At 42.2% G+C, this 10,109-nt stretch overlaps 1 non-coding gene across 1 annotated transcript; it reads left to right on the top strand.

Annotated features, from left to right (window-relative positions):
* The first annotated feature begins 6,307 nt into the window (after positions 1-6,307).
* Positions 6,308-6,380, top strand: Trnaa-cgc (transfer RNA alanine (anticodon CGC)). The gene has a single exon. It is a non-coding gene; the product is annotated as a tRNA-Ala (tRNA).
* Positions 6,381-10,109: the final 3,729 nt, after the last annotated feature.

Below are 10,109 nucleotides of genomic sequence, written 5' to 3'. Positions count from 1 at the left end.
CGCGATGCCGCATTTTTGAGCGCATAAGGATTCACTGAGAACTGCAGAAGTCTCATCTGTTACACCCCCTTTTTTGCGTAATACTAGTGTCGATCGTAAATTAAAGCTCATGGTGCTCACATTTGCCACTTGAAGTAAAAATCTGAAACGCGATGATTTTTCTGTTATATAGTTATTGAGAAGCCACATCAGCCACTGTAATTTGCGACAAGTTAGATAAGTAATTAAAGATAATTGAGGGTCACTGTAGACCATTTTGTTAGTTTTCTCTTTTGTGAAACTTAATTTAAACCTCGATTATAGATGTGATATGGCATAGGTCATCCTTCGATCCATTATAGAACTTGGAAACCCATTCAGGGAATATTCGTTCACATTTTTGTTGAACGCAGTTGGTTTTTACCATCCTGTATTAAAACATTTCCTTTTATCAATAGTGCAATTTATAAACAATGTTTTGTGAGTAGAATAAAATTTCCAATGGTAAACTTAACTGCTTTTTCGACGTTATTTTACCAGCTAACTAAAAATAGGAAAGCCTTGAGCCCCTTCCATTAAATTTAGTTAGTATTAAGATTCTTTTACAAGGAGTGCAGTGGAGCTGACGCTGAGATCATTAAGTATTTGGTTATATCATCGCTAGTCTCACTGAACTCTTCTGAATTCTACATGTCATATGTCGTCTGGCGTCTCCTTACCAGCAACAGGTCCCAGGTTCAAACTAGTCAACTCCCTAAAAAACACGCTTAGAGCGTCGTTGCGCGAAAGTGGTAGGGAGACACGATATGGAACAGACACCACCATGAATGTTCAGACATGTTGCAGCAGAACATTCTCTGTAGGAAAACCAGAACATGTACACTCTTCTGACAATGCACCATCATTTGTCCGGTCGTCTTAGCTTTGGACGACATGTGTAAATTGCTGACGGAAGTAGTAACGTATAACAGTCAACTTCAAAGAGCGTCTAAGAACGCAGAAACTAATTCAAGAATCCAAGTGTACCATGGTAAAATAAAACAAAAACATCGAGCATTTCACGACGGTTATTGCATGCCTGAAATTTAATCATTGCATGTTCAATGAACATCTCTATCGCCTCAGCTCAAGCGCCAGTCATCTCCGTGTTTGCGGAGAGGAAAAAGATCCAAACCATGTATTCTTACAGTGGCCTAGGAACACGTCTCACATAAACGTACTTGCAAGGAATCTTCGTGGTCTTGGTCATCAGTTTCCTAGGAGTCTCAAAATCTTGTTATCATCCAACGATATAGCGACGTATCAAATACTGAAAGAGTTCATCAAGACCACCAATTTCCCGATATGGCTCCCTGCACTACCAATCTAATGCTGTTGCTAATTAGAATACCGGGGGTGGGCCAAAACGCAATTAACTGACTATACTCCCAAGAGCTACTCAGCTGATTACGGTACGCTCAGCATATAAAGGTATGTCACTAATGCATGCGTCTGAATAGTGATGTATGACCGTAATACACAAATCTACTTCTTTTACAATGTTCTCGAGTTCTATCTAGAGACTTGTAAAAATATTCAGTTATCTATACGCAGCTTTTGAAACAACTCTTACGGGACATACAAAAGAACATTCTATTACTATTTTAGATGCATAGATTCTGCACCCGCGTTCTAGGGAAAGCATCTCTGATTCATAATCAAAACGTCTTCCGTCCCGGTTTCGAATTCCGCCGCTGCTTAAATTTTGATTAATAATTAGCATTGGTGGTTGAAGGCTTCCGGCATAAGACGTCACCCCTCATTCTGCCAACGTCCTCGTTAAAAAGGGCGAAAGAGACGACAGATTTTCAGGGCACTCTCTTCTCCCAGGGGTGCGAAATTGCCCCTAAAGATGGAATAATCAGCAATGATCAACGGCTTAAACATGCAGAAGGCAAAGGAAATCACTACATTAAAGACACGTAACGTGTATTCACAGGACATGTGGCCTGTTACCGAAGAAGTGTCATGATGATATCTCCATTGGCAAAAGATTCCGGAATAGTCCCCCATTCGGATCTCCGGGAGGAGACTACCAAGTGGGGGATGACTGACAGGTTTCTAGTGACACATGGCGTTTATCAACGCCCCACTCTGTCGCCGCTGCTCTTTGTTGCTGTAATGGATACCATAACACGCGACTTAGAGAAGTGAGTACCGTGGACATTGCTATACGCCGATGATGTGATGCTTGCTGGGTATATCAACGGAAGGATAACGCGCTAAGAGTCGGGGCGTGAATGTCAGAAGCTTGAACGTGGTAGGGAAACTAGAAAATCTGAAAAGGGAAATGCAAAAGCTTAATCTAGATATAGCAGGGTGTCAGTGAAGTGAAGTTTAAGGAAGTTCAGATGGTTCAAATGGGGCTTAACATCTATGGTCATCAGTCCCCTAGAACTACTTAAACCTAACTAACCTAAGGACAGCACAGAACACCCAGTCATCACGAGGCAGAGAAAATCCCTGACCCCGCCGGGAATCGAACCCGGGAACCCGGGCGTGGGAAGCGAGAACGCTACCGCATGACAACAAGCTGCGGACTGTTTAAAGAAGACAAGGATTTCTGGTCAGACGAGTATTTCATTGCATTGAGCTGGGGGCCTAGAAACGAGAGAGAGCCTTCGGTCCCGCTGTAGCCCTCAGTGTTCCACAACCTCAAAACACGCCACAGCAGTCCACTCAACCCATCGCCCCCCCACATCGAACCCAGGGTTATTGTGCATTTCGGCCCCCAGTCGATTCCCCCGGGAACGTCTCCCACCAGAGGAGTGTAACCCCAAATATTTGCGTGGTAGAGGAATTATGGTGTACGAATACGTGGAGACAGTGTTTGCGCAGCAATCGCCGACAAAGTGTGACTGAGGCACAGTAAGGGGAACCAGGCTGCATTGGCCGAGGCAGGTGGGAATCCGCCTTAAAAACCATCCACAGACTGGCCGGCACACCGGACCTCAACACTAATCCGCCCGATGGATTCATGCCGGTGACTGGCACGCCTTCCCGCCCGGAAAGCAGTGCGTTAGACCGCACTGCTCAGATAAATGTAGGGTAATATCAACAGCAGCAGAAAATGGTATATCGGGAGTAGGTTTCGTTACGAATAGGAAGGGAGGGCAAAGGATGTGTTACTGTGACCAGTTCAGTGATAGGGTTGTTCTTATCAGAATCGACAGCAAACCAACACCGGCAACGATAGTTCAGGTATATATGCCGAAGTCGCAAGGTGAAGAGAAAGAGAAAGTGTATGAGGATATTGAAAGGGTAATACGGTATATAAAGGGATATGAATATGTAATAGTCAGTGGAGAGTGGAATGCAGTTGTAGCGGAAGAATTAGAAGACAATTTAACAGGAAAATATGAGCTTGGGGGAAGAAATGAGAGAGGAGAAAGACTAATTGAGTTCTGTAACACGTTTCACCTAGTAATAGCGAATACTCTATTCAAGAATCACAAGAGGAGAATGTATACTTGGAAAAGGCCAGGTGATTCAGTAAGATTTCAGTTAAATTACATCATGCTCGGGCAAACATTCCGAAATCAGATACTGGATTGTAAGGCGTACCCAGGATCAGACATATACTCAGATCACAGTATAGTAGCGAGAAAGTCTAAGACATTAGTCAGGAAGGATCAATACATAAAGAAGTGGGATACGGAAGTACTATGGAATGATGAGTTATGGTTGAAGTTCTCTAAGGCTATAGATACAGCAATAAGGAATAGCTCAGTAGACACTACAGATGAAGAGGAATGTACATCTCTAAAAAGGGCCATCACGGAAGTTGGGAAGGGAAACGTAGGTACAAAGAAGGTAATTTTGAAGAAACCATGGGTAGCAGAAGAAGTACTTCAATTGATCGATGAAAGGAGGAAATATTAAAAAAAAATGTTCCGGGAAACTCAAGAATAGAGATATACAAGTTGTTGAGGAATGAAATAAATAGGAAGTGCAGGGAAGCTAAGATGAAATGGGTACAGGAAAAATATGAAGACATAGAAAAAGAATTTACTGTCGAAAGGACAGACTCAGCACACAGGAAAGACAAAACAATCTTTGGTGACGTTAAAAGGAAGAGTGATACCATTAAGTGTGCAGCGGGAATTCCACAGTTAAATGCAGAGAAGAGAGCGGATAGGTGGGAAGAATACACTGAAAGCCTGCATGAGGGGAAGATTTGTCTGACGTGATACAAGAAGAAACAGGAGTCGATTTAGATCCAGTATTAGAATCAGAATTTAAAAGAGCTTTGGAGGACTTACGATCTAATAGGCAGAAGGGAGAGATAACATTCTATCAGCATTTCTAAAATCATTGTGTGAAATGGCAACAAAACGACTATTCACATTGGGGTGTAGAACGTATGAATCTGGCGACACACCATCTGACTTTCGGAAAGTCATCATCTACACAATTCCGAAGAAGGCAAGAGCTGACAAGTGCGATAATTACCGCACAATCAGCTTAACAGCTCATGCATCCAAGTTGCTTATCTGAATATTATACAGAAGAATGGAAAAGAAAACTGAGGATGCGCTAGATGACGATCAGTTGGGCTTTAGGAAAGATGAAGGCACGAGAGAGGGAATTCTGACGTTGCGGTTAATAATGGAAGCAAGATTAAAGAAAAATCAAGACACATTCATCGGATTTGTCGACCTGGAAAAAGCGTTCGACAGTGTAAAATGGTGCTAGATGTTCGAAATTCTGAGAAAAGTATAGGTAAACTATAGGGAGAGACTGGACAGGTACAACATGTACAACAGCCAGGAGGGAATAATAAGAGTGGACGGCCAAGAACGATGTGCTCGATGTAAAAGGGGTGTAAGACAAGGATGTAGTCTTCCGCCCTACTGTTCAATCTGTACATCGAGGAAGAAATGATGGGAATAAAAGAAAGGTTCAGGAGTGGAATTAAAATTCAAGGTGAAAGGATATCAATGATACGATTCGCTGATTACATTGCTATTCTGAGCGAAACTGAAGAAGAATTACATGATCTGCTGAACGGAATGATCAGTCTAATGTATACAGCATATGGATTGAGAGTAAATCGAAGAAAGACGAAGGTAATGGGAAGTAGTAGAATTGAGAACAGCGAGAAACTTAACATCAGGATTGATGGTCACGAAGTACATGAAGTTAAGAAGCAAAATAACCCATGACGGGCAGAGCAAGGGGGACATCAAAAGCAGAATAGCAATGACAAAAAGGGCATTCGCCTTCATTTGAAGAAGACATTTCTGAGAATGAACGTCTGGAGAACAGCATGGTAGGGTAGTGAAACATGGACTGTGGGAAAACTGGACCAGAAGAGAATCGAAGCATTTGGGATGTGGTGCTACAGACGAATGTTGAAAATTAGGTCGACTGATAAGGTTAGGAATGAAAGGATTCTGCGCAGAATCGGAGAGCAAAGGAATATGTGGAAAACACTGATAAGGAGAAGGGACACGATGATAGGACATCTGTTAAGACACGAGGAAATGACTTCCATGGTACTAGAGAGAGCTGTAGAGGGCCAAAACTGTAGAGGAAGGCAGAGACTGGAATATATCCAGCAAATAATTGAGGACTTAGGGTACAAGTGCTACTCTGAGATGAATAGATTAGCACAGAAGAGGAATTCGTAGCGGGGTGCATCAAGCCAGTCAGAAGACTGATGATCTAAATTAAAAAAAGTCATTAACAGGGAATTCAATTTGGAATATCCGAAGTGGGTAGCAACGGTGATTTTTCATTTCTTATTGTATTAGCCCAGTAGGCTCTTTATAGTGTACTACCTCTGTGTATCCTGTGTTACATTTTCGTCTTGTTTATTCTTTTCAGTATACTTTGAATTTAGTAATCGTTTTATGTCGGAAACTTTCCGTTTTTAATCCTATGTAACTTCGTACTGGGGTACGGCTTAACCTAATGGATACTTTGAATGGTCAAAAAAACTGTATTATAATATTTCCTGTGCTGTGACAGAAGTATGTGTACGTTCCGAAAGCTAGTAAATGAAAAAAAAAGACAGAACTGACAGATGTGCATATTACCGCAACATCATTTTAATTAATCATGGTTGCAAAAATTTTCTTGTTTTAAGGCATCATCAGTGGGATCTATACCGAAACAGTATTGTTATTTTTAGATTGTTAAACAGTTCACGTCGCGATTTGCTGATCTGGGTTCTCTCTCATCTGGTCTTGAGGTCGCACTACCACTTTATTACTGACATATAAGCACAACTTTGCGATCTGACCTTCTTCGCGCTGTTCACCACGTTTCTACTTCTTTTACACCGAGCGAGGTGGTGCAGTGGTTAGCACACTGGACTCGCATTCGGGAGGACGACGGTTCAATCCCGTCTCCAGCCATCCTGATTTAGGTTTTCCGTGATTTCCCTAAATCGTTTCAGGCAAATGCCGGGATGGTTCCTATGAAAGGGCACGGCCGATTTCCTTTCCAATCTTTCCCTAACCCGAGCTTGCGCTCCGTCTCTAATGACCTCGTTGTCGACGAGACGTTAAACACTAGTCACCACCACCACATCTACTTCTTTTTGTGGTGTACTATCGTTCTTTTGCCACTGGGTATAGCTATTTCGTCGGACATCACGTGTTTCCTCGTCTTTGCCGTGTTTACCTACTTGTTGCCAACCTAACAAGGTATATGTTCAAGACCGTGTGTGTGTAAGAGAGAGAGAGAGAGATAGAGAGAGAGAGAGAGAGAGAGAGAGAGAGAGAGAGAGAGAGGGAGAGAGAGAGAGAGCTGAAGAGGGGGGAAGTTGGTGGTTTGAATTGTATGGTGTTGGATATAAATGTACTGGCTGTTGCGGAGTGGTTGAAAGCTTTGGTGACAGCTGATTTGACTTTTCGTTTCAATATTCTGTGGAGAGGTTCATGGATACGTGAGTGTAAAGATGTTGCGTGGTATTATTATTATATTGGATTGTATTATATTAATTCTCTTAGGGAGCGTTATTCTATTATTTTATCTATTGGTGTAAATAATGAATTGCTTGACATGTGTACTTGACCATTCAACAGGGTTTGCCTTTGTGCTTTGGTTTTCTGTATGTTAGGAGGTGTTTTCTTATTGTTGATTGTAATTATTTTCATGACATCTTCTCTAGCGGTTGGTTTGTAGTCATGTTCTGTTAGGAGTTCTGCAAATGTGGAGTGGTTTGTCCCATATTTCCTGGCTCTCGTGTGTTCTTTGTATCTGACATCAAAACCCACATTAATTGCATCTGTGGGGTCAGAAAAAGTATTTGACAACCTTGACTCGAGCGTGGGACACACTCTGAAATTATGAAGTTAGGAAGACTGTTATAAAGACAGTGAATCATTGTCTTAAATGTGCTAAACAGGTACAAAATATTTGATCAGGCGAGCAGCCGCAACCTATTGTAAAAATGTGCTTCAGTTGTATGTAACCATTTTACCTTTATTGCACGACCGTTTTCAGAAACTTCAGGCTCCAGCATCGGCCTCGACGACAGCCGACAAGTGGGGTGCTGTTCCTACCCCCCCCCCCCCCCCCCCCCCTCCTCCCAATCTCTTACGTTGTGTGCTGTGGGTCTGATCCCTCGGGACAGACTTGCTCGAGCACCACACACTCATGATGCTTTAATTATTTGGTAGCACCTGATGGTGGAGCCTGAAGCTTCTGGAACTGGTCGTGCAATAAAAAGATAGACTACTTACAACTAAGGCGGATTTGTGTCCAAATAATGTGCTGAATAAGAACCAAGGGTGAACTTATGGCATTCGAAGGGCATGAAAGGGAGGCAACAGGAGAGATAGGGGCAGACGAGGCTGTATGCTATCCTCGGTATTATTCAATATGTACGTACAACCTATAGTAAAGGAAACACGGGAAAAATTTGGAAAGTGAGTTAAAGTTAGGGGAGAGGAAAGAAAAACTTCGATGTTTGCCGATGACTACGCAATCCTGTCAGAAACAGGAAAGGGCTTTCAAGATCAGGTGAACATACTGGACTGTATGTTGGAAAATGGTTATAGGATGAGCATTTCAAAATAAAAACAAGCGATATGGAGTGTAAACGAATTAAAACAGGCAATTATCAAGACATTAGATTGGCTTCAAATGGCTCTGAGCACTATGGGACTTAACATCTATGGTCATCAGTCCCCTAGAACTTAGAACTGCTTAAACCTAACTAACCTAAGGACAACACACAACACCCAGCCATCACGAGGCAGAGAAAATCCCTGACCCCGCAGGGAATCGAACCCGGGATCTCGGGCGCGGGATGCGGGCTTAGATTGGGAAATGAGCCACTAACGGTAGTAAAGGAGTTTTGATTTTTGGGAAGAAAAATAACTTATGACGTTCGAAGTAGAGGGGTATAAAGAGCGTACTTACAACAGTGGAAAATTTAAGAGAAATAACATTTAAAATCAATTTGTGTGTTACGAAATCATTGGAAAATTATTTTTCTGAAGTGTAGAATGATTACAGTAGACCGATTTAGGTGGATGCTGATTGCAGTAACTATCCACAAATAAAAACCCTTGCAAAGTACAGAACAACGTGGAGAACTGCATCGAAAGCACTCTTTCAAATACAAACCACAACAATAACAACACATTAAGAAGTACCTCCGGTCTGCTGCTTGAAACTTATTACAAATGTTAGTTACTTCCTCCACAAAGTGTGCAATACGAAGCATACCAATAGGCCTGTCTGAAGCAAACAATCATTCTGACGTTAGGCTCTAAGGTTCCATCGACGTCGAGAGCGTCAGGTATGGACCAATAACTTGGACTGAAGAGAATGCAAAAAAAGGATATGGCCACGTACTTCTCATATGACCAGTTCTGGCATTCGCCTTCACTGATTTAGAAATATGTAAGCATGCTGAACCTTGTTGTCTTCCGTGTTTTCAAACGCTGAATTACCTCGTTCAGTGAGACACGGATGACAATGCAGAAAGTTTAATATAATTTATAATTAGTTCTGCGAATAAGGCCTGTACGTGTTGTATGAGAAATACTTTTACAAACTCTGGGGTCGATACCTTATAATACGGCAAGAAAAACTGTGCATAAAAATGTACATATCGCAGAAACCTTTTTAAAATAGTGTCAGTTAACTTCATAAGCGTTTGGAGATAAAATTCGCCAACTGAAATTTCTAGGCAAAAATTAAAATTAATGTTATTAGGCAATCGAGTTATGATATAGAATGGGTTAATCTGATGATGAAGGTACCGCTTCTGAGACCTCTATGATACTAGGTCCCTGTAGCGACATTTTTTGATTTGACAGTTTATTATATTTAAGGTAGTCGACGACGAAATAATCTCTCCTCCATCCCCCCACCCTCAATCTCCTTCATACTCCAACAACTATCCTCTAATGAATCGAATTGTCCTGCACAAGGCTCGTCACAATGTTTGTGACGCCGTACTCCTGAACCATGTGTCGTACAACGATATAATCTGGTATATCTCTTCAGTGGGCTGTATGTATACCGGCTGCAAAACGTGTAGCGACTACAGTTGATAGTTTTACAATATGAAGAGCGAAAATAGCGTAAATGATAAACTTTTTCTTTTATTACACTACTGGCCATTAAAATTGCTACACCACGAAGATGACGTACTACAGACGCGAAATTTAACCGTCAGGAAGACGATGCTGTGATACGCAAATGATTAGCTTTTCAGAGCATTCACACAAGGTTGGCGCCGGTGGCGACACCTACAACGTGCTGACATGAGGAAAGTTTCCAAACGATCTCTCATACACAAACAGCAGTTGACCGGCGTTGCCTGGTGAAACGTTGTTGTGATGTCTCGTGTAAGGAGCAGAAATGCGTACCATCACGTTTCCGACTTTGATAAAGGTCGGATTGTAGCCTATCGCGATTGCGGTTTACCATATCGCGAAATTGCTACTCGCGTTGGTCGAGATCCAATGACTGTTATCAGAATACGGAATCGGTGGGTTCAGGAGGGTAATACGGAACGCCGTGCTGGATCCCAACGGCTTCGCATCACTAGCAGTCGAGATGACAGGCTTCTTATCTGCATGGCTGTAACGGATCGTACAGCCACGTCTCGATCCCTGAGTCAA

Source organism: Schistocerca gregaria, chromosome 1 (assembly GCF_023897955.1).
Source record: "Schistocerca gregaria isolate iqSchGreg1 chromosome 1, iqSchGreg1.2, whole genome shotgun sequence".
Lineage (NCBI taxonomy): Eukaryota > Metazoa > Arthropoda > Insecta > Orthoptera > Acrididae > Schistocerca > Schistocerca gregaria.
Note: the sequence above shows the minus strand (reverse complement) of the source record. Positions and strands in the feature narration are given on the sequence as shown.